Source organism: Chelonoidis abingdonii, chromosome 11, assembly GCF_003597395.2.
Source record: "Chelonoidis abingdonii isolate Lonesome George chromosome 11, CheloAbing_2.0, whole genome shotgun sequence".
Taxonomy (NCBI): domain Eukaryota; kingdom Metazoa; phylum Chordata; order Testudines; family Testudinidae; genus Chelonoidis; species Chelonoidis abingdonii.
The window spans coordinates 24038974-24060853 of NC_133779.1; the positions used below are offsets into that span (position 1 = coordinate 24038974).

General features: G+C 49.4%; 2 protein-coding genes across 5 annotated transcripts in view; one reads left to right on the forward strand and one right to left on the reverse strand.

Moving 5' to 3' along the window:
* LOC116816480 (uncharacterized) overlaps positions 1-21880 on the reverse strand; it is a 560774-nt gene that overhangs the window by 283457 nt on the left and 255437 nt on the right. The gene's annotated exons all lie outside the window — the stretch shown is intronic.
* The window catches only part of LOC116821735 (uncharacterized), a 310474-nt gene that overhangs the window by 72980 nt on the left and 215614 nt on the right, over positions 1-21880 (forward strand). The window lies entirely within an intron of this gene.

The following is a 21880-nucleotide window of genomic DNA, read 5'->3' on the forward strand; positions in this document are numbered from 1 at the left end:
TGCAGAAGAGGAATTAGCTCTTGCAAATGCCCCTATATCTTAACTGAACATGAACAAACACATAGCTGGAATCAGTCTGGCTCACCTGTGTTAGGATTGTTAAAACAGGTTGTGAAGGCTGAATCCCCACTCTGTCACTTCGAGTGCAGAAGGTGGGGGTCCGCAAGGATTTTATAACATAATACTGGCCACTCCAAGCTTGTATTAAACTCCCAAGGTTCCAGCTTCTCTCTGACCTTGGCTTGGTCAATGCTGCCACCACCCAAATGCAAAAAACCCCACTTTGAACCCAGGAAGGAGCACTTGGGAATTCCTCCCTGTGGGGTACCTTCAAGCCCTTTCTCACACACACCCCTCCAGAGAAGAGCTGAGAAAGAAAATATAGCCATACCGAATTTCCTTTCAGCTAATTAAACAACATGCACAACCCTCTTAGGACATCAAAATCCAATCCTGTTCTTAAGAGGTATATTTTATTAAAAAAACAAAAAGGGAAAAAATACATCTGGAACTCAGGCTTTTTGCTAGATCTTAAAAGAAACAATTACAAAAATTAAGCACCCAAAATAGCTTTCTTGGGGATTCAGCTGAAAGGTTACAAGCAACAGAAGCATCTGGGGTTAGCATAGAGGAGATCCACAAGCCAAAATAAGAAATAAATCTAATCACGTCTAGCTAAATATTCTGATCTACTTACACATTTGAAGTTCAGGTAAGTAGTTCTAGGCACGATCTGATGATTTATGTTCATACCTGGCTTAAGCTTTACACAGCATTCTTACTGCCTTCTCTGTTCCCCTCTTTCCCAGAGAACAACAGACAAAGGGAAAGTTTCTCTCCCCATTTAAGAAAGTTCTAGCCTTCCCATTGGTTCTTTTGGTCAGGTGCCCACTTTTTTCCCCTTTACCTGGGGGACTTTTTCACACTTTACAGGTAAAGCAAGTAGAGAACAGCTACCAAGAGGGACTTTATAGCTAACTGGCTGGCTGGGTGTCCGTAAAAGGAAGCTCCCCCCGCGCCTTCATTTATCACACAGGTATTAGGATTATAAGAATGCATTTACACTTTATTGAATGCTTGTGAGTTGTTGCCTGGGTTAATATCTGACTAGCTGCATTGTGAAGCCTCTGTGGCTACGTAAATCACCAGACAGGAGAGAGACTTTACCTATGTGAAGTGCTGATATGACAGAGATAGGGGAAGAGAGGCTCGTCTGGCTTCGCTCCTGTTAGGGTATGTCTGCACTTCTTCGCTTTCTTCTTCGGCCTTGGGAGGAGCTGGGTGGCAAGGTGCTCGGTGCAACCTGGCTGGATGGCTCAGAGACCAAGCAGAGGGCAGATTCCATCAGGAGAGCCCTGAGGCGGATATCCCGCTCCTTTTGAGTACGGGGCCAAAAGTTCTTACAGAGCCGGCATCGATCCTTGACGTGTGACTTCTCCAAGCACTTAAGGCAGCTGCTATGGGGGTCATTCACAGGCATAGGCCTGTTGCAGTCTGAGCAGGGCTTAAACCCAGGACACCAGGGCACGCCCAGTCTGGGGCAAAGTCCCTGCTGGGATCCTAATGACTAATTAACACTTTAATCACTATTGTATACAAACTATGAACAAAGGCCTTAAGGCACAAAGTTTCTTAAAAAGCTAGCTAGCCCTTCTTACGGGCAGTAAGAAGGAACTGAGGGGGCATAGGGCCGGCGGCGCCTGATATATTGCTGCATGACCACGGCATTCCAGAGGACACCACAGACTCTATAGCAGGAGTTCTCAAAGTGGGGGTCGGGACCCCTCAGAGGGTCATGAGGTTTTACGTGGGGGGACACAAGCTGTCAGCCTCCACCCCAAACCCTGCTTTGCCGCCAGCGTTTATATATTTAATAACCATTATAACTAAGTGAAAGGGGTCACCAGTACAATAGTTTGAGAACCACTGCCCTACAGGTACCGCTAAGGCAAAAATCTCTGACGACCACACATGTGGGGTGCGCACACACAGAAAGGAAATTGACATGAGCACACACTTGAAGAACATAGGATTTACAGATCCCTTGGTTAGTCTGGTAAAGCAAAACTGAACTCTGAATTCATTTTGGAAGTCATCTGCCCAGCTTTTCCAAAGCTTCCTCGATTTCATCTACTTCTCTCTCTGTCTCCTCGTTTAAGTCTTTTTGCCCTCGATGACAGCAAACTTATAGCTGACAGATATTTGTCTAACCAGTTTTTAAAAACCTCCAGTAACTGAGATTCCACCACCTCTCCTTGTGACCTATTCCAGTACTTATCGATCCTCAAGGTTGGAAAGTTTTCCTAATATCCAACCTAAGCATGGCTTGATCTACAGCAAGGGAATTACTTCTCCAACCCCAGTGCACATGGAGAAAAACTGATCATCTTCTGTATAGCAGCCCTTAACATAGCTGAAGATTGTTATCAGGTTCCCCCGCCCACGCCCCGGCCATCTTTTCTCAGGACTAAACATGACCAATTATTTCAACAGGTCACATTTTAGAATAGTGAGTTAGCTTTGTGGATGTTGAATTCTCAATGGATATGAGCAAGGCATGATTGCATTGGTCAAGAGAGAGAAAAGAATGGTGCAATAATGGAGACAGGAGACGATGAGAGCCTGGATAAGAATTTTAGCTGTGGATGGATAGGAAAGCTGTATCTTAGGGATGTGAGTGCAGAAAGAAAATGCAAGATGTAGAAATAGGCTGCATGGGAGGACCTAGAAAGAGGCCTGCGTTGCAGCATATGTGCAGGGCACAGATGTGAGTGGCAGAAGGGATAGTGGTGGTGTCTGCAGTGATATAGGAAGGAGGTGGGGGGTGGCTTGGGGGGATATTAAGAGCTGTGTTCTGGCCATTTTAGCTTTTGAACTTGAGCTGATGGCCAGACATCTATGAGGAAGTGTTAGAGAGACAGGCTGAAATTTCAGTTTGGGAAGAAAGACAGGTCTGGAGCAGAGAGTTAGATCTGTGAGTTGCCAGCGTGGAGATGGTAGCCGAATTTGTGTTTGTGGACAAGAATACCAGAGATAAAGTACAGAGGAAGAAGAGAAGCGGACGAAGGACAGAGCTTGTGTAAGGCTTGTAGAAAGCTGGAGTGCGGATGAGGACTGTCCAAGGACACACTAAAGGAGAAATCAGAGAAGTAGGAGGAGAAGCAGGAGAAGATAAGGGAAGATCAGATTTCAAGATGACAACCACGGTCAAGGACAGCTGACAGGTTCCCCACTCCCAGCTAACCCACATCACCTATCCAACACCCTCTCTCAACAACAGCGCCACTGCTGGGACCTCCACCCCTTTTCCCCATTCCCAGTCCCAAACTCGCCCAGCTCATACCATTACTAGCTCACGGGAGCGCCTCTGCCTGACGCCCTCCGTCCTCCTCCTTCCATTGTACCCAAACAGTCCTGATGCTCTCTAATGTTAGTCCTCTACACCTCACTCCCCCCTCAGCCCTCCCGCCTATGTGTCACCCCACAAACACCAGCCCCCCATCATCTTTGTCCCCTCCTCATTCTCTCCCTTGTCTCTAGGACTCCTGAATGAGACCCTCACACTCTCTGCTGTCCACAGATGGGTGCACCTGGTTGCCACATTCTCCATGCATTTAGAAAGTTATCATAGCAGACCACTATTGCACTAGATTTAAGGTTCAGCATTACTTTCTCTTTAAAGGCCAACTATTCTAATTTCTCTAAAATTTACATGCCTACTCACATTGTCTGGAAATACACTGCTCATCATATGGGTGCAGAACAAGGTTAGTGGTCCAAAGTGGGGTTAATTGCTCCAGAGGTTCCTGAGATACAGCCCTCCAAAAACAAGCTTTTGACCAAAATCACCTTGCTCTGATAACATTCTCTTGCACACAACTGCAGCTCAAACTGTGGTTCTGATTATCCCCTGACTGCTAGTCACTTGGCATCTATCTCAGCTGGTGTACGGTGCACACTGCCTGTTTGGGGAAGCAGCACCAAATAAGTTGATAACTATAGTGCTTGGAAGGTCAGATCAACAAAAGCCAAACTGATAAGAACGGCCACACTGGGTCAGAACAATGGTCCATCTAATGCAGTATCCTGTCTTCTGGTAGTAGCCAATGCCAGATGCTTCAGAGGGAAGGAACGGAAGGAGCTATTTGAGTGATCCACCTCCTGTCATCCACTCACAGCACATAGCAATTAGAAGCTTAGGGACACCCAGAGTATGGAGTTGCATCTCTGACCATCTTGCCTAGTAACCGTTGATGGACCCATCCTCCGTGAATTTATAGAACTCTCTTTTTAACCCAGTTATAATTACAGCTTTCACCTGTACATCCCCTACAACATCCCCTGGCAATGAGTTCCACAGGATGACTATGCATTGTGTGAAGAAATGCTTCCTTTTCTTTGTTATAAATCTGCTGCCTATTAATTTCATGACATGACCCCTGGTTCTTGTGTTATGTGAAGGGGTAAATTACACTTCCTTATCCACTTTCTCCACACCAGTCATGACTTTATAGACCTCTATCATATCCCCCCTTAATCATCTCTTTTCCAAGCTGAACCTTTCCAGTCTTTTTCATCTTTCCTCCTAGGGAAGCTGTTCCATAACCCTCATCATATTTGTTGTACTTCTATTCACCTTTTCCAATTCTTATATATCCTTTTTTGAGATGGAGTGACCAGAACTGCACACAGTATTTAAGGTGGGGCATGCCATGGATTTGTATAGTGATATTATGATGATATTTTCTGCCTTATTACCTACGACTTCCCAAATGGTTCCTAAAATTTGGTTAGCTTTTTTTGACTGTCACAGCATATTGAGTGGATGTTTTCAGAGAACTATCAACAATGATACAAAGATTCCTTTGTTGAGTGGTAACACTAATTTAGACACCATCATTTTGTATCTACATTTGGGACTGTTTTCTAATATGCATTACTTTGCATTTATCAAAACTGTGCAACAAAATGGTAGATGAAATTCAATCACCCAATTTTTTGAGATCCCTTTGTAACTCAAAAGGGAGGAAGGATAACTCAGTGTGTTACTGGCCTGCTAAACCCAGGGTTGTGAGCTCAATCCTTGTGGAGGCCATTTAGGGATCTGGGGCAAAATTCTGTCTGGGGACTGGTCCTGCTTTGAGCAGGGGGTTGGACTAAATGACCTCCTGAGGTCCCTTCTAACCCTGATATTCTACAATTCTATGAACTCTTCACAGTCTGTTTTGGACTTAACCTTTCATTGTAACCACAGATGTGTCAGAGTGTGGTATAGGAGCAGTTTTAATGCAGGAAGAACCAAATCAACAATTCCATCCTGTTGTGTTCCTCAGCAAAAAAAAATATCTGAAAGGAAAAGCCGTTGGTCAATCTCAAAAAAAGAAAGTTACACCACTGTGTATGCTCTGGAGAAGCTATGCCCATACATTTGGGAACGGCGTTTCCACTTGCAAACTAACCATGCTGCACTGAAGTGGCTTCACACAGTCAAAAACAAAACCAAAAAACATCTTCGGTGAAGTTTAGCTCCTCAAAACTTTAATTTTGAGATACAACACATTTCAGAAGTCTCTACCAAAGTGTCTGATGCACTCTCCCAGAAAGGTTTCCCAAAATCAGCTGGGTAAAAATAACCCTGTATTCTAAGTATCAGAGGGGTAGCCGTGTTAGTCTGTATCCACAAAAACAACGAGGAGTCCGGTTAGTCTTTAAGGTGCCACTGGACCCCTCACTGTTCCTGTATTCTAAGTCACTGTAGTCCTTAACATGTAAAAATACTGTTTAGTTCTTAATTATTAGTAAAATGAAAGGTGCATGTATCTTATTAACTCTCTTTCCTAAACCTCCAGGAAAAAAATCTCAGCCAGTGTAAACCCAGCCTGAAGCAGGCTGGCTGGCACTGTCTGTGATTTAGGGGGCATGTGATAAATGAAGAGGGGGGGGAAAGGAGCTTCCTTTTATGGACCCAGCCAGCCAGCTAGCTATAAAATCCCTCTTAGTAGCTGTTCTCTACCTGCTTTACCTGTAAAGGGTTAAAAAGTCTCACTGCAGGCATAGGTAAAAGGAAGTGAGTGGGCACCTGGCCAAAAGAGCCAATGGGAAGGCTAGAACTTTTTAAAATTAAAACAAGACTCTCCCCTTTTGTCTGTCTGTGTTGTTCTCCCAGAGAGAAGGGACAGAGCAGCTATGCTGTAAGAGCTTGGACCAGGTGTGAAAAATCATCAGATCATACCTAGAAACTACTCATTTGAAACCCCAGATATGTAAGTAGATCAGGAAATGTCTGGAAAGACGCAATTAGGTTTATCACTTATTTTTTTAAGGCTTGTGGACTCCTCTGTACTAACCCCGAATGCTTTTGTTTCACGTGTAACCTTCAAGCTGGACCTCAAGAAAGTTACTCTTGATGCTTAATCCTTGTAAATGGTTTGTTTTTTAAATCTAGCCTGAGTTTCCAGATGTATTTTCTTTCTTTTTGTTTTTAATAAATTTTACCTTTTTAAGAACAGGATCAAATTTTTGTGTCCTAAGAGGTTTGTGCACAGATTGTTTAATTAGCTGGCGGCAACAGCTGTTTTCCATCTCAGCTCTTCCCTGGAGGGGCGTGGGGTGAAAGGGCTTGAAGGTATCACACAAGAAGGAATTCCCAAGTGCACCTTCCTGGGTTTTCAAAGGGGTTTTGCATTTGGATGGTGGCAGCCTCTACCCATCCGCGGTCAGAGAAAAACTATAATCTTTGGAGTTTAGTACAAGCCTGGAGTGGCCAGTATGAATTTTTAGAATCCTTGCAGGCCCCCATCTTCTGCACTCAAAGTGCCAGAGTGGGGAATCAGCCTTGACAAAGGCCATTGGCCACTGAAAGAGCAAGAGCCCCTCACTCAGTACCTGCTGCCTACTGACAAACCCACTGTTCACAGGGGAGGAGGGCCAAACACTTGGAAGCTCTGGGAGGCAGGCAGGCAGCATAGTTCCACCCACACCCCATCACATGAGAGCAGCCAGGAAGCATCAGAGTGAGGCAAGGAAAAAAGCACCCCTACTCCTCCCAGCAGAGTGAAGCGGCAGGACTCTTCACATTCATCACTCACCTACTAGCCAGAGGCTGATACAGGAGATGGAGCCCCCAGCAGGGTTCAGGGACGATTCCCTGGTGTGAATTGCAACACCCTCCTCACTGCTAGCAGCTGGATAGGAGGGGATGGAGTGTCTTCCCTGAGCTTCACTGGTGGGTGCCCCTTTATATCTCACAGTAGCCCCTAGCCAGTAGGTTCAGGTTCCAGTATTGAAGTCTGGTAAGTTTTCCTAGCCCAGTCCATGGGGGGTGTTTCCTGCTTGTCTAATTAGGGAATTACCACCCACAAACCATAGGAGTCCATTGCTGGGATCTAGCCATCCCAGTAAACAAATCTCAACATGTTTATCACATCCTGTCCCCCTCCCTTTCTCCACTTTGTAGCTTTCCCGCCCTCTCCCACCTCCAGACTAGCTCCCTCAGAAGTGCTCGCCTCCTCTGTGTTTACTGCCCTTCTCCCTCCAAAGAGAACCCACCAGCAAGTCCCTGATAATCCCTATCTCAAATGACTCCACTGCAGCCATTTCCCTTCTTTGGAAAGATGAAAAGATCTGGTGGAAAATGTGGATGTTGCGTTGCAGCCTGTTAGGGCAAAAAGAGCAATTGGGGACATGTAAGAACAGGAAATAATTTTACAGCACAACTCCCCTCAGACCCTTTCCCTGCACATGGATGGTCTAGACTGTCATGCAAATAGAAAAATGCAAAACAAAAATTTGGGGGGGGGGCTAGGGGAGTGTTATCTGCCCAGACATCTGCTAGAAAAGGAATTCAACCAAACACAGTGTCCAATAAGTTCTTGGAATGTACAGGGGACACCTGTTTTCTTTGAGGCGATGGAAGCAGTAACTGGAAGAGTCAGGAATGAGTTAGGAAACTGAAGGCAGACAGTTCTGACGAAGTGGGTATTCACCCACGAAAGCTCATGCTCCAAAACGTCTGTTAGTCTATAAGGTGCCACGGGATTCTTTGCTGCTTTTACAGATCCAGACTAACACAGCTACCCCAAGGATACTTGAAGGCAGACAGCAATATGAGAAAATGACTGATGTCACAGTTCTATGAGAAGGAAGGCATGAGAGCAGCAGAATGAGGACAATGGATGTCCAAAAGGCAGACTTCAACCAATGCGGAGAACTGGTAGGTGAGGTCCCACAGGAATAAAACCTCAGAAGGAGAAAAGAGTTCAGGAGAGCTGGCTGGCCGGCCGTTCCTCAGAGACAATATTAAAGGAGCAGCAGCAAAGGATCACAATGTGAAGGAAAGACAGACAGAGTAAGTGGCCAGTATGGCTCTACCATAAGCTCTTTCATGATCAGAAAATAAAAAGGAATCCTATAAAAAGAAGAATCATGGACAAATGTCTACGGATGACTAAAAAGAATTGCACAGGCATGTGAGGACAAAATCAGACAGGTTAACTCACAAAATAAGTTACACCTTGGAAGTGACACAAAAAAGGCAATAAGATAAGGGTTCTAAAAATATATTAGGAGCAAGAGACAGGAGAAGGAAAGTGTAGGTCATCTACTTACCAGAGAAGAGCTAATAATAGATGACATCAACAAGACGAAGGTGTTTAATGCCTTTTTACATTCACTAAAAGTATGTAATTGTGATCAGATACTTAATTATTCTTAACCAAGAGGGGGAAAGAACAGAAACTACAATGGGGAAATAAGAGGTTGAAAAAATATTTACATAAGTTACATTAATTAAAGTCAGCAGGGCCTAATGAAATTCATCCTGGGCTACTCCAGGAACTAGCTGAAGCAATCTTGGAACAGTTAACAATGATCTCTGACAACTCCGGGAGGATGGTGAGGTCCCACAAGACTGGAGAAGGGCAAACATAAAACCTGTCTTCCAAAAAGGGAACAACGAAGACCTGGGGAATAGAGGCCAGTCAAGCCTAGTTTAGATACCCAGAAAGAAAAATGTATTAATCAATGTATAAGCACCTAGAAGATAGTAAAGTGATAAGTTATAGCCAGCATAGATTATCAAATACAAACAATGCCAAACCAATCTAATTCCTGCTTTAACGGGGTACTGGCCCTAGGACACTGTAGACGTGACAAATCTTAATTTTAGGAAGACTTTTGACAGAAGACCCCATGACATTCTCATCAGCTAACAAGGGAAATGTTGTGTACTTGAAAGTCTGTACTCAAAGAGTAATTATTAATGGCTCGCTGACAAAATAGGAGGATGTATCCAATGCAGTTCCACAGGAGCCAATCCTCACTCTGGTACCACTCAATATTTGCATGAATGACTTGGATAATGGAGTGGAGAGCGTGCTTATTAAATTTGAGGATGACACCAAGTGGGGAAGAGTTGCAAACACATTGGAGAACAGGATTAGAATTCAAAGTGACTTCTATAAATTAGAGAATTGATCTGAATGAACAAGATGAAATTCAGTAAAGACAAGTGGGGGAGGGATAGCTCAGTGGTTTGAGCATTGGCCTGCTAAACCCAGGGTTGTGAGTTCAGCTCTTGAGGAGGCCACTTAGGGATCTAGGGCAAAATCAGTACTTGGTCCTGCTACTGAAGGCAGGGGGTTGGGACTAAAGACCTTTAAGGGTCCTTTCCAGCTCTATGAGATAGGTATATCTCCATCTATTATTATACATTAACCTGGAGATTGGTCCTGCTTTGGGCAGAGGGTTGGACTAGATGACCTCCTGAGGTCCCTCCTGTCATAAGTAGATAGGTAAGGGTTAATTTTCTTTTACCTGTAAAGGGTGAACAAAGGGGGAACCAAACACCTGACCAGAGGACCAATCAGAGACCTGGATTTTTTTTAAAGTCTGGGAGGGAACTGGAAACTCTGTGTCTTTTTGTTTTCCTTGGCTGTGAGTAAACAAGCTTTTTCTTCTAACTCCATCTCTATCTTTCAAATATTACTAACTATCAGTGTGAGTACAAAGGAACCAAAGTAATAGGGCTGTTGATGTGCTTTTGCTGTTGTATTTACATGGGTGTTGATTTGCTGGACTGGTTGAAATTGGCTATTTTTAAATCAGACTGTTATTCATATTTTCTTATAAGCCAGAGCCTGGTATTGATCTCTTAATGAGTATTATTGTTCTGTATTTTCTTTCTTTTTATATTAAAGTTTCTTTTTAAACTTGTGGGAGTTTCTTTTCTATTTAGTGAGCAAGGGAGAGGAGATTTTGTGCCAGGCTAGGGGGGGAGGAAAAGCCCAAGCTGTGTCTTACTTTTCCTATTGTCCCAGGGCGGGAAAAGGCTACGGGAACAAAGGAGAGGGTGAATCTCTTTGTGTGAGCTGACTAGGTTTGAATCTTTAGGCTAGCCTCGGAGAAGCTAGATTGCCTCCCTGGTTTGTATTCAATAGGAAGAGGACCCAGCAATCGCCACCGCTAAACCCGGAAAGGGGGGGAAGCTGGGGATTGAATCCTAGAGGAGACCCAGGGCGTTCTGGGTCTTGGAGGGGTCCCCCAAGGGAAAAGGTTGGGGAAGGGGGCCCCCCAGGAGGGGCCGAAAGCCTGATAGTAAAACTTCGGCTGGTGGCAGCGAATAAGATCCAAGCCTGGGTATAAAGCTTGGGGAGGTTTCACAGTCAAGCACCCCAGATTTTGTACGCTTAAAAGGTCAGATTTGGGACAGACGATTTACCACACCTCCGCAACCCTGAAGTCTATGAAGGGCAAAGTACTACATTTTAGGGAAGGAAAATCCAATGCACAGCTAAAACTGCGGCACTAACTGGCTAAGGTGGCAGTTTCTTCCTTGAAGTGTCTCTTGAGTAATGCTGGTCTCAGTGAGACCAGAAACATGGCTCAGGAGGGAGGAGGCCAGAGTCCTTTCCTCCTCCCTCACCCCTTCTTCTGAGAAGGATTCACAGCAACAGTTTTCCCTCCAAAACCTGAAGTTTCAGCAGTTCTGAAAATGAGGAGAGAAGCAAAGCCTGTCGTGATTTCATTTCAATAATTGATAAATGGATAGAAAGTTATCAGCAGCCCCTGCCAGCCATTCACACAGGTGGGGGGAGCCCTGGCCGATGCTTCTTTAACAGGAGAATGGATGGCACGGAGGAGACAAATTTAAGAAATTTCCATGCCTGGTGACTGGCAGATAATGGCCAATAGGGACCCATCCCAGAGACGACATCTCAGCACTGGGCGAAGCAACCCCTCGTGGAGACCATTGATCATGGGGGTTTGGGATACTGCTGGTGAACGTAGTGAGGGGCTAATACAGTAGCAGGGAGATTCTCAGCCACTCTGGGTCCAGCCTGGGCAGCAAGGAGCCAGGCACAGACTGAGCCCCCGTCCTGTGCTCCCCGAAGAAAAGGGTCCAGCCAACTGTCCTGTGAGCAGATTAGAGACACCCGTGGGTAGCAGGAATCCTAGGCAAGGGTAGGTTGTGCCTTCCCAAACAGCCTAGCATGGCCCCACCCACACTCCACCTCCAGGCCAGGCCTCCTCTGGTTCCTTTCCCAGAGCGCTCTGCCTTGGCTGGTCGGCCTGCCCCCACTCAGGGAGTCAGGGCAGCTGGTGCTAAGGTCGCATCGGTCGGAGCCCCAGGGTAGCCACCCCACCTGGCCACCCAAAGCCCCCCCTCGCACAAGGAGCTCTGCATACCGGGGCCGAAAGCACAGTTGACTGCAGGGGTGCTCTGGGCTCCTGGCAGAGGCTGAAGAAGGGGGACCTCCCCCAATGGCCGGATCACCAGCCGCCCATGGAGACACCCTTCCGCCAAACAGAGGGAGATCTCTGGCTTTGATGTGTATTAAATATGGGGCAAATTACTTTCATCAGCAAACATTTTAATGGAGGTAAAGGAGGAGAGAGATGAGTCTTAAATGAGAGGGGAAAGTTGATCATTTCAAACACTGTAACTGCCAGGATGGTGAATGAGTCAAGACAACAAATTCCCTCCAAAACAAGAGAAGTTGCTGCAACTAAACGTGGTAACATCTCCAAACCTGAGATGCTTTTTAATAAACATTTGATAATTACATGGAAAAAGGGAAAATCTGACAGCTTGACATCAGTGTTCAGTCCTTAAAATGACAAGGGTGGAAATCCGGGGAATTTTTGATGAATTTTCATAAAATAGAAAGGAAAGTGGAAAAGTGTAAGGGATTTTACACTGATAGTCAATAGTAGGTAAAGAGGTAGAATTTGAATGAATTTCATGTTATTGACAAATCAAAAGAAAATTGAAAACCTGCAAAAAATTTCTATCAATATTCAAGAATTTGAGTAAAGGCTAAAATCAGAGGATATTTTATGTTAATATTTTATAATTAGAAAGACGGCAAAAATAAATCTTAGAGACTATTAAATTAGTAACACATAACTAGAGAGAAAGCCAGGGAAAAGTTTGCGATATTTTAGAATATTCTCCTGAAGAAGAGCTCTGTGTAGCTCAGAGATTTGTCTCTCTGACCAACTGAAGTGGCTCCAATGAAAAGTATTACCTCACCCACCTTGTCTTTCTAATTGCAAAGCAATGGACAATGGACAGAAAAACTGCAGCTGCTTATACATTAGGGGTAAATTAACTATCAACTGTAGCCCAGAGATCCAACTTTAACTTTTATTTTATGCAGCAGTAACGCAAGGAATCTACAGGCTTCTATCTGTTAAGTTATTGGCTTCAGCAGTTAGCATAAGGCTTGAGGTCTATGAACTCTGGCACACATTACTGGCCTAAGGGTCATCCCTAAGTTTTGGGGAACTGGAAATAAAATGTCTGATGGGGAATTTGGCCCATGATGACACTTGCCAACCACAGGAACACGAGCTAATGCTGGCTTTTGGATAAAAATGTCCACAGATGCCTCATCACAGAAGTACCATGGCGACAAATACGATAAGTTGTATGAATGGTCTCACTAACCCAGGAGAAGGACATCCCAACACCGGCAGGGTGAAGAAATACAAATAAGAAACAGAGGAGAAACCCCTACAGAATATGCATTAGACTGAGTGGCGCAATGTAACATATTATAAAAGTTGTATCCCAACCTGTATGCAGGAGAAGAGAGAGATTTAGCCCTTGGAAGGTGCCAAGATGATGGATACTGGTGATGATGAGGAAGGTGATTGGGATGAGGAAGATAATGGTGAACATTTCAGGTTGTTCTGCAAGGGATGATGGGAGTATATGGATGTTCAGATTTACATTCTATATTATCTCTGTCTATCTTACTGAGTTACAGTGACTTAGATAAATGTGTTATTAAACTAGTGTAAATATAAAAAGGTTCCTATAGTGAGTGTTGCAACTGTGCACGTCGGGGTTCCCAACTATAGAGTAATTTTAATAATACTGGGCCTGATCTTGGGACAAGAACCTGTCAACCCTCAAAGTGATAACTGGGAATTCTTAGTAATCAATATAATTAATACATAAGCCAAAGATTATAGGCTACACAACTCAAGAATAGGACCTGCATGTTGCTGTAGACGAGGGGTCGGCAACCTGCAGCCAAAGACGGCATGCGAGCCGATTTTTAATGGCATGCTGCTGCCTGCCGGGGTCCCAGCCCCACTCAGCCCCCCCGCTCACGCTCTCTCCTGCCGGGGCAGGAGGCAGAAGCTTGGTCTTGCTGGCAGCCAAGCTCCCCGCTCCCCTGCTTCTTCCCCCAGTGTTGTGCTCTCCTGCCTCTTCCCCTCCCACTCCCTATCCCTGCCACCAATCAGCTCATCACCCTTGCAAGGGGGAGGGGAGTGGAGCCGCACTGTGCTCACTGCTCTGCGGAGGAGGCAGAAAAGAGGTGGAGACGGGCCTCTGGGGAAAGGGGTGGAATTGGGGCATATCCCCTCCAGCCCCCTGGCGTGAGCACCCCAGCCCTCTGCCCTGAACCCCCTTCCACACACCAAGCCCTCTGCCCTGACCCCTGCACCCCTTCACACATACCCACCCCCCCACACCCCATGACCTGACTCTTGCACACACAACCCCACATCCTCACCCCCACCCTGAGCACCAAACAGGAGCTCAAGCACTCCCCTACACACATTCCCATCTGCACTCTCGGTCTGGGGTCCCAGCTGCCAGCTCCTTGCCAGCCAGGGTCCCAACGGCCTCACTCAGCCTGCTGTCAAACTAGGTGAACAGAACCCCAGGCCGGCAGCGGGCTGAGTGGACCGGCAGAGTAAGATCAGCATTTTAATGTCATTTTAAATTAAGCTTCTTAAATATTTTGAAAACCTTGTTTACTTTACATACAACACTAGTTTAGTTATATAATATAGACTTGTAGAGAGAGACCTTCTAAAAAAACGTTAAAATGTATTACCGGCACACGAAACCTTAAGTTAAAGTGAATAAGTGAAGACTTGGCACAGCACTTCCGAAAGGTTGCCGACCTCTGCTGTAGACAGCTCAATGAAAAAGTCCACACTCACAGCTGCCACCAAAAAAGCTAACAACATGGCAGGTAGGATTCATAAGGAATAGGATGGAGAATAACATCCAGGAGACAGCCTCTAATATCCGGGGACCACCATGACTACTACAGCACTGCACACAGGATATTTTATATCTATCTTTGAGAACTGATGAGGAAATAGGTCAAAAAGGAAATATTTGATAATATGACAGAAAACAACCAAGATCTGAAGGGATTTTATATCGACACTTAATACGCGAGACAATTGGGACAGTTTGATGGGACTGTCTATAGAATACACATACGCAGACAGTAATGGTTCCTCCTCCTCCACCACCAGTCTCAGGAAGCCGTTTGCGAAGGCGTTTTAAGAAGGGACAGGGTCTGAAGCTGGAACACTCCCTGACAGTGGGGAGGGGCAGCAGTATGGGATGGGCAGGGGACAGGCAACTGGCGGCTGTAGGGAGCTGCACTGGAAAGCCGGGGGTGGTGGTGGTGAGGCAGGGTCAGATTAAACTTTTGTGGGCCTGATACCAAACATATCTGTGGACCCCCATTGAGGCAATGGAGCATGACATGGGGAGGTCAGTCCCCAGACAAAGGGGCCAGCCAGGGGTCTGGCATGACATGGATCCACCCAGCCCAGTGCAAGGGCACTATTTACAAACTGCCAGTTGCCAGATGCACAGTGGCCTTGTGATGCATGTCCCTTCCCCTCAGGGGGCTGGCCCATGCCACTTCACAGAGACCCACCCAGCACCCCCCCAGACCTCCACCAGAAATGCTCAGTGCCTTGCAGAACACAACCCCATAGTCCCACCACAACTGCCCAGCACCCCCCACAGAACTCCCACTCCCTATTGCCCCAACACACACATCTTCCCCACCTCTTCACAGCCCAGCCCACAGACTCCCCAGAGACCCACTCCCTGCCTTCCGGCCTCACTCATCAGCCTTGCTGGGAGGTGACCATGTCTTCTGGGATGTTGGCAGCACAGCCAGGGTTGGTCCCGGGGCCAGGAATTGTTCTGTCCCTTCAGGAATGGTGTGATCAGCCAGGCCAAGGCCTGCCCCAGCCAGACTCCCTCAAGAGCCTGGAGGGGCCCATCCAAGCCCCCCACACTGTCTGCCCCCCTAGGCTGAGACTGGCCAGGCTTCTGCACCAGTCCCAGGCAGCTCAGCTCCAGGGAGACAGGCAGGGCCCCACAGGCCTGGAGCCAGAGGTGCACTGGGGTCCTGCCAGAGGGCAGAGAGGAGCAGGGAGGTGGGGCCAAGGGGCATAGAGGAGCCTTTGGCCAGCTGGCAGGCAGGCCAAGAGGAACAAGTGGTGGGTGGGGGGAGGCATGAGGTCTCGAGCTGCAGTGCAAGCTGAGTAGGGTTGGGGCCCCTTCTGAGCATGGGCCCGGCTCCATGGAGCCACTGGCGCCATTGTAAACCTGGCACTGGGTGGGAGTCGGGGGCAGCAACTGGGACTGGTTACTCCACTGAGAACGCTCACTTCTCCCTTCCCCTCCTGTGTCCTGTTCCTGGCAGAGACTGGCCGCCCTGTCCCACCCCAGAGCCAGCCCTGTTCCCAGGCTCCCCCTAAACTGCACCCACTAATCCTTTCCAGTTTGGGAAAGGCTCAAGGCAGCAGATTTCCACTAAAAAGACAACTGCAGATCAAAACGGGGGGAAAACGGTACCAGAGCTGACAGGATGTTAAACTCGCCCTTATGAAATTACGGGAAATGGGCGAAAATCACCAAGGAGGAGATGAAGACATGGAGAATCATTGGAGAGAAAGGCGGGCGAGTGTGACGGGATACTCGTCCCTGTGTGATGTGGTGAGGATCATAGATGATAATGCATCATTTGATCCATTTATAAGAGAAAAAGGGAAGAATCAGGACAGAATAATCTTTGAGGATGGCTGAGTGACAACACACAGAGAATGTCATAACCCCGCACTTCTCCCGCTGCTCGGCGATCGTCCTGCGTGCCAGAGCAAGGCCAACCCCCGAGGCGCATCGTGTCGTCTCTGAGCCCCTTCCTGCCCCGCGGACTTGGGGCAGCCCTGGCTGGCGAGCTGGGGGGCAGAGGGTCAATGCTTGAACCAAGCCGGAGCCTGCCCGGGGGTGGGGGTGTGGATTGTGCCCCTTTGCAGAGGCGCTCCGCCCAGCCCTTGTTATCACCTGCGGTCTCCTGGGGGGCTGCACCCGGGGGGGGGGCCAGTATGAGGGAGAAACCCCGCCCGCACAGACCCGGGAGCAGGAGCGACTGCAGCCCGTGCTGGCTCACACGCGAGCAGCTCCGGGGCTTCAGATGCAGAGCCCACCCCCAGGAAGCAGCCCGCCTTCTCCTGTGCCAGAGCCGCCCCAACGGAGAAAGCCCGCACTCCTGAAGCAGCCGCCACTGAGCCGCGCCCAGACGCCGCCCCGGCTGGCGAAGCGCCCCGGAGCAGCCCCGCCCTTCCTCTGTGCAGAGCCCGCCCCCGGGCTGCTGCAGGAGTCCCGTCCGCCGCGGGGCCCGCCCGGCCTGTGCCAGAGCCGCCGCCGGAGGCAGCCCCTCCCTCGGCGCTTGGCAGAGCCCCGCCCCCAGAAGAGCCCGCCCGGGCCTGTGCAAGAGCCCGCCCGGAGCGCCCCGGGCGACGGGCCCGCGCCGGCCACCCCCCAGCCTGTGCAGATCCGACCCGCCCAGATCACGTGACACCGCACCCTGTCTTCAGAGCACCCCCGTGAGCTCTGCGCTTTGTTTTCTCTCCGCGGCCCTGCCTGCCGGCCGCCCTCAGGTTAGCTGGCACCCCGCGGGGCTCACTTGAGCATGCAGGCAGTAAGCTGCTGAACCCTCCTTACCCGGGCTGGAGAGGGCGAGGGCCCCGGGCAGGGCTGGAGATGATAGTGTCCGGGCCCCCACCGGCAGAAGCGACGTTGAGCGGCGGAGGAAGACGAGCCGTGGTTGCGAACGCGCGCTGAGGCCGTGCGGGGCCCCAGGAGCTCCTTCCCGGAGCCGGAGAGGGGCTTTGTGCGCTGGGCTCTGGGCATGCGCAGATCGTGGGGGGGGTCCGCATGCGCGAGCGGTGTCACCTGGGTGCTCCTCGGCGCTGCAGGCGGGCGGAGTTAGCAGAGGGTCTGTGTCGGCGGGAAACATTAACCGTCGTCCGGCGGCCTGTCCGCTGGGGCGCCCGGCTCTGCCGCCCGTGCGGAGCTGCAGTCTCCAGTACCGGGCCGGGCGGTGACTGCCCCAGTGTCCGCGGGGACCTCGATCTCGCAGCGCCGGGATCTGCTCCGGGGGGGGGGGGCAGCGCCCGCGGGGGGCTCGGAGCTGCTGTCCCGCAGGAGCCAGCGCCCGCCGGACAGGCTCTGCCCTGGGCCGCGGGGGGGAGGGGCCGCCCACTGGGGTCCCTGCGTGGGCCGGGCGGGGCCGGGGGGTGAGACCGGCGCGGGCTGGGAAAGGGCGGGGGGAAACTGTCTGTGCAGCCCGGACATGGCGGGGGGGGGAGCAGGTGACACGCCGGACGCGGGGAGAAGAAACAGGGGGGCTGAGTCCCTCGGGATTTACCGCCCCGCCCGTGGGACCCCCTCCCCGCTCGCTCGCCCTTTCCTCCCTAGTGCACCAGAGCCACACCCAGGGTGACCCCCCCCAACCCCTGTGAAGTTCCCTGTTCCCCTCCCCCCATCGTGCCCCATTTTCTCTCCCCTTCGCCAATGGCCAGTTCAGGTCTCAGGTTTGGGGGGTTTCTCCCCATTTTCACCTGCAGGGATTTGTCCTTGTGAGGGTGGGAAATGGTTCCCCCCAGTGATTTCTGAATTGGGCAGAGGGTGAATGGCAAAGGGTGGGGGAGTCCTGAGACACAGAGACATCAGGGGTGGGGGTCACTTTCTATTTGCAACAGGGCATGGAAAGTGACCTGCAGGCTCCAACCTCACTCCGTTCCCAGGGCTCCCTGCTGTCCGTGTGAATGTGAGGCAAGAAGAATCCATCCCATTCTGTTGTTGATTGAATTTTGCTGTATAATCCCCTCAAATTTCCCATCTTCTCTCTTGAACTGTTGAATGGTAACACAAAAACTCCCCATATGTTGGTCCTTCTCTCTTATATTGGCAAATATTTAATTTCTCCTCAGTTCTGAAATACTGATACCAAATTCTTGAAAATCTTCCTGCTTTTCTTTCCAGGTGTCTGACTGAGAACAGGGCTCTTATCGTACTGAGCGTGGCCTTGCCTGAGATTAGGTACTGCAGTTCGTGGGCACTGCACAAACCCTGACCAAGTTTGGGGCACTGCTTGTGCCAGGAATTGCACAGACCCCTATAAAGAGCAGAGACCTTGTTGTGCCAGGTGCTGTGTGACCCTGACTGAGCTCCGGACGCCTGTTGTGCCAGGCCCTGCATCAACACCAAGTGAAATCAGGCTCCTGTTATGCCAGGTGCTGCAGAGACAGGAAACAAAATCAGAGACCTTGTTCTTGGAGCTGCAGAGACCTCAGGTGAGATCTGGGCTCTGTTCTGCCAGGCACTGCGGAGACCCCAACAGAGGTCAGACCCCACTGTTGTGACAGGTCCTGAGGAGACTGCAGCTGACATCAGGCCCCTCATTGTGCCAGGTAAAACTGAGACCTGAATTGAGATCATGGTCCCCCTTGTGCTGGGCAGCGCTGGACTGTGGCCCAAATTGCTGCCTCTATTGTTCGGGGTACTTGAGAAACTTTGACTGAGATCTGTGTCCCTGTTGGGCGTGGCTTTTTAATGACCCCAACCAAGATCATGCCCCACCACTGTACTGGGCACTGCACAGACGCTGACAGAGAACCTGCCCCCACATTTTGCCAGATGCTGCAGGGACCCCAAACAAAATTTGGGATCCTGTAATACTGGGAGTTGCAGAGCCCTCAACTGAAATCAGGCCCCCTGTTGTGCAGGGCTCCTGCACCGACACTGACCAAGATCAGGGTCCCCATTGTGACAGGTGCTGAACAGACCCCAAGGGCATCTCTACCCTGCCATTAAAACCCCCCAGCAGGCCCATGCCAGCTGAGTGAGGCTCACGGCGCTCAGGCGAAGGGGCTGTTTAATTCCAGTGTAGATGTCTGGGCTCAGGCTGGAGCCAGGCTGTAGGACTGCGAGGTGGAAGGGTGCCAGACCTTGGGCTGCAGCCCCACCCGGAACATGGACACCACAATTAAACAGCCCTGCAGCCTGAGCCGTGTGAGCCCACATCAGCGGGCACGGGCCAGCCGCCGGTGTCTGACTGCAGTGTAGACATGCCCACAGTGACAGAGAGGCCTTGCCACAAAAGGCTCAAAGGCTAAATAGGCCAATGGTGGGAGGCGACTCTCCATTTTACAGATGGGGAAACTGAAGCTGAGAGAGCTGAAGTAATTTGCTCAAGTTTTCATGGAGAATCTGGGGCAAAACTGAGAACCGAACCCAGATTGTTTGAATTCTTGCCTCTCCCCTTAACCCCAAGCCCAGCGTGCGTGTGTACCGCGTTGTTTTGGTCTGTGTTTGCCTTGCATTGGCTTCCAAGGGAGACTGTGGAATTTCCTTCACTGGAGGTTTTTAAGACCAGGTTAGAGATACACCAGTCTGGGAATGTCTAGGGATACTTGGTCCTGACTCATCACAGGGGGCTGGAGTAGACGACCCCTCAAAATCCCTTCCAGGCCTACATTGAAATAATTCTCTTTTGTGCTGTGCCCTGTTCTACACTGAGCTGTTTTGCATGGTGCCATTTGGAACCATGATTGCACCATGTTGTGTTGCATAGTTTTATGATGCGTTGTTTTGCCTCGGCGTGTTTGGTGCCTGTGCTGTGTTGGTTTGAGTTGAGCTCTTTTCCATTGTATAATTTTGTCCTAGGGTGTGCTGATTTGCATTGTGTTGTTTTCTTTTACTTTGTATTGTCATTTTATGCTGTGGTTTTTGTTGTTTCGTTTTTTTGGTTGTTTTTTTTCCTGAGTTTCCTGAAATTATGTTGTGGTGGGTTTTACTCCGTATGTTGCGTTCTATACTTATATATTTCATAGCATCATAGAAATGTAGTGCTGGACAGGACCTCAAGATGTCATCAAGTCCAGCTCTCTCTGCCGAGGCAGGACCAAGTATATGTAGATTATCTGTGACAGAGATTTGTCCTACCTGTTCTTAAAAACTTCCAGGGAAAGAGACTCCACAGCCTCCCTTGTAAGACTATTCCAGAGCTGAACTGCCTCAGCTCTGGTGACACCCACACAGATTTTAGTGGTGAGCAACTGTAGAGAGAGAGGAGACCCCAGTGAGTGGGCAGCTGGGTAAGGAGACTAAAGTTGGGAGGAGAAACACTGATGTGTCCAAGGTCACCCAGGCTGTCCGTGACAGAGCTAGAAATAGATCCCAGTTCTAGTGCCACCATACTGCTGTTTTGGGCACTGAAGGTCTCTGCCATACTGGTGTTTTAGGCACTGGTGCAAACCCTTCATATAGACAGAATTTACACTAGTGCACTCTGGCACTGGTGCACCATGTCCCAGTTTGAAGGTTTGGGGTGTGGGAAGACAGTGACCTCACTGAGGCCTGGGGCTGGCTGAACAGTGCAGCTGGTAACGGAGCAGCAGCAGTGAGTGCTGGAGGTATGAGCCAGGAGCACACCCCCACAAGATTGGACACTGACTTCTCCTGACCCAAGGGACATGCCCCAGCTGTGTGCAGGGACTGCAGCTGAGCTGCCCTGCCAAGACAACCTGTGCATCCATGGACAAACCACCTTTTCTTGCACATTAATACAGTGGGGTCTGGGGACCTTTCCAAGCTGCGGGTGATGGGGCTCTGGAGTTACTGGGGTCTGTTCTTGGCTCTGTCACTGACCTGCTTGGTGACCTTGGGGAAGTCACAGCCCCTCTGTGTTTTCCTCCTGCCTATTGTCTACTTGGCTTGTGATCTCTTTGGGGCAAGGACTATCCCTCTCTGTCTGTGCAGTGCCCAGCACAGTGGGGCTGCTGATCTCAGTCAGTTCTCTGCCATACACAGCACGATGGGGCCCTGATCTCCATCAGTGTCTGTTCAACGCAGAGCACAGTTTATGGACTCTCAGACTTCAAGGCCAGAAGGGCCCATCATGATCATCTAGTCTGACTTCCCGCACATCGCAGGCCACAGACCCTCACTCACCCACACCTGTAATAGACCCCGATCACTGGCTGAGTTAATGAAGTCCTCCAATAATTTTTTAAAGACTTCAAATTACCAAAAAATCCACCATTCACACTAGTTTAAACCTGCAAGTAACCCAGGCCATGCCCCATGCTGCAGAGGAAGGCAAAAAACCCCAATACCCCAGGGTCTCTGCCAATTTGAGTCTGGGCAAAATCCCTTCCCATCCCCAAATATGGCAATCAATTAGACCCTGAGCATGTGAGCAAGACCCAGTAGCCAGACACCTGGGAAATAATTTTCTGTAGTAATTCAGAGCCCTCC